We start from the raw sequence: 3563 nt of genomic DNA on the forward strand, positions 1-3563 counted from the left end.
GCCCCTTCCACGGGATACTTTCTATGTTCTAAGGAGAGAACTTGGAATTCTTGATGAACAATATCTTGATTAAAACTGTCTAGATGTTTAGTTTATGTCTTGCTTCTACATGTTTATTAGTCTCTTGATTTAATGAAATGTCTTAAAATGCAAAATGATATCTCATAATAATTTCTTTTTTTTTTGTGATTTCATATGTTTAGACTAATCTTTTAGAATGCATGCATAAGTCCGGAAAAGTTGAAACCGTTCTACTTGATCTAAAAATTACCGTGTTTTATCGATTAAAACATCAAAATTAACCGATTAATTTTTAATTGTAATCGATTACCTGGGCATCATTTTTGAAAAATCATTTTTCGTTTGATTTTAATCGATTAACCAAGCCCATTAATCGATTAAAACCAGCAATATAAGTGCAGACAGCACTGCAGTTTCACACTTTTTTCGGCATTTTCTCTATTTCCTCTTCCTCTTGAGTCTCTATAACCGTGATACAACTAATACCTAACAAGTGGTTGTTGTTATTGTTTCGAGACTTATTTGTGCTTTTTCTGACTTGGTTTGACATTTTATGGTTTGTTTGGTTGCTGGATATTTTTACTCTCTATGTTATGTTTTTTTTTTAATTTTGCTTATTTTGCTTTTAATTATATCAAAATAGCTTATTTGGTTATTTGGATGGTTCTTGATCATAGGAGATTTTCTGGTGCATAAGTTAAGCTGGTTATTGCACTACATTGCTTATTGCTATTTGACATGGTAAATCTTGCATGTTGTTCACGTTACCTATTAGTTATTTTATTGTATAAACAAGAGCATTTTGTTCAAGCCACCGATTATAAGACAGGTTAATAGTTAAATCCCAAATTAATTCATTAACTTCGTTTTATGTTTAACTACATATCTCTGTCTACTTTTGACCTGTGTTATCTTTTTGATAATGTCAAAAGGGGGAGAAAGGTTGTTTTGTTGTTGTTTGATTGTGCAGGTTGATCTTAATTCTGCTTCCGAAACATTCGCGCTTCATACTATCAATCAGTGCCAATACATTCTTCAAGCTAATTCATCAAACAAGTGGTGTAGTGTTTGTCATCATCAAAAAGGGGGAGATTGAAAGTGCGCATGTCAAGAGGAGCACTTTGGAAAGCTTGCCCACTATGTGTTTTGATGAGAACAATTTGTGTTTCATAAGAGCATGAAGATCATCAACAAATCAACGTGCTTAAGCCTCAAGATTGGTATTAGACTTAGACTAGTAATTAGTTTAGGTTGAGTCTAAGGCTTAGGTAAACTCAATACATGTCTCATATACATAATTCATTAAATCATCTTATTTTGATATATGACATTCATAATATGTTCATGCATCATATATATACATGTTATCTGTGCATCCTAGGCATAAACTTAGTGTTGAACATGTATAAGTTAAGTGCATAACGTATTTGAGTATTGCAATTTAAAAATATACATAGAAATATGCAGTTAATCGATTAAGGTGAGTTTTAATCGATTTACATAAGTTTTTGAAAAGCAGTTGGAACAGAAAACTTGGGAAACCGAATCAGTTACGATTTTGTATCTCGTTAATCGATTAACCAAGAATTTAATCGATTAACTAGGCTGCAGAATGGTTTCTTTATAAGTTGCGTTTTCAAAACTCAAGTTCATTCTTGCATGTTAGATTTTAAGAGAGTTAGAGCATATTTTCGTGTTAATTTTTGCATCTATATGAAATTACATTTGTGAGATTAGAGAAGAGAGAATTCTGTGCTTTAGGATTGAGAGGCATTACATGTTTAGTTTCTCATCATTTCATCTCACATGTTCATGCATTTCTTGATGTTTTTGGAAAGATTTCATATTTTGTAAAATCTGTTTTGAACTCATGTGTTATCATTTTATATGAGACATGTGTTAGAGTTGTAGAGTAAGGTGTTAATTGTTTTAGTTTGAGCGTTGTAAGTGCTTTAGATTACTCTATATTCTTGTTGTAAAAGTGTTGTAATATTGCGAACACTGTGGTATCCTAGTAGGAGTTTAGATTGGTCAAACCGAGCGTGTAGGCTCAACAGGTTCAAGAATGGAGTATCTTGCTAGGTGTATTGGAATAGTGCTTGTAATCAAACATCTATTTCCAATAGTGAAGAGAAATCTCTCAAGATCAGAAGGGGAGGCCTGGATGTAGTTTGCAAGTGGAACCACAAACAAACCAGGATAAAATCCTTGAGCATTTTCTCCTTCCCTATCTCTTTTATGATATCATCTTTATTGATTTCTGTCTTTATTGCATTATGTGATTTGAGCTAAGTGTTAAAAATCATAGTATAATGAAGAATCAATTTAGGGCAGTAAAGACTTGTAATCGTCACTGTTTTCATTGCGAGAAAATCTATTTTCCAAAGATATCAAGATTCAGCATAATCGATTAAAGCTGAACATAATCGATTAATACATATGTGCATAATCGATTAACCCTGATAATAATCGATTAAGTGCAACACGTATAAGTTCAACACATAAATCGGAAAAGCAAGATTAGTGATCCGCTATACCTATTCACCCCCTCTAGGTGTGTTTTATCTTGCTGGTACCCAACAAAGATATTTTATGCCCCAAAATAATTCATTCAGTCACCATGTAATGACACTTTTTCCAGTTAAGTACCAGATTCATTTCCACACATCTTTGCAAAATTGTCTCTAGATTCATCAAACATGTATCAAAATAACTTCCAAACACTAAGAAGTCATCCATAAAAATCTCGATTCATTTTTCCACCAGATCAGCAAAAATGGACAACATGCATCTTTGAAAAGTTGTAGGGGCACTACATAATCCAAATGACATCTTTCTGTATGCATAGACACCAAAAGGACAAGTGAATGTTGTCTTTTCTTGATGATTGGATCCACAACCATCAGGTTGTAACCAGAATATCCATCTAGAAAATAGTAGAAGGCTAGTCCTGCTAATCTTTCAATCATCTGGTCCATGAAAGGCAGAGAAAAGTGATCATTTCTAGTTGGAATTCGTTGTTGTCATTTATAATTACCATCATTCCTCCCTTCTTTGGCACCATATGGATAGGACTTATCAATTTGCTATCTAAAATGGGGTAAATCATACATGCCTCAAACATTTTGACCACTTCCTTCCTAACAACTTGTTTCATTATAGGATTTAGCCTTCTTTGTGATTGAGCCACTGGTTTGTAATCATTCTTCACCAACTTGTTCTTCGGTTGCATCAACAGTTCTGATCAACTCCTTTATTTGTTCTCCCTCTTCATTGAATATTGTCATCTCCAAAAAATGACTAGGTTGGGGTTGTTCTAAATAAATTTCATCGAAGATGTCAATTTTAAAGCATTGCCCCTTATCCCTCCGATGATGAATAACCTCAAAAATGTCAAATTGAATCTCATCATCTTCAACTTGCACTTTCATCTTGCCATTTTCCATATCTATCCCTTTTTTGCAGTCTGCATAAACAACCTCCCCAAAATGAGAGGGATTTCTACATCTTCTGAAATATCAATGACATCAAAGTCCACATGA

The sequence above is a fragment of the Lupinus angustifolius genome, chromosome LG17 (assembly GCF_001865875.1).
Source record: "Lupinus angustifolius cultivar Tanjil chromosome LG17, LupAngTanjil_v1.0, whole genome shotgun sequence".
In the NCBI taxonomy this organism is placed as follows: domain Eukaryota; kingdom Viridiplantae; phylum Streptophyta; class Magnoliopsida; order Fabales; family Fabaceae; genus Lupinus; species Lupinus angustifolius.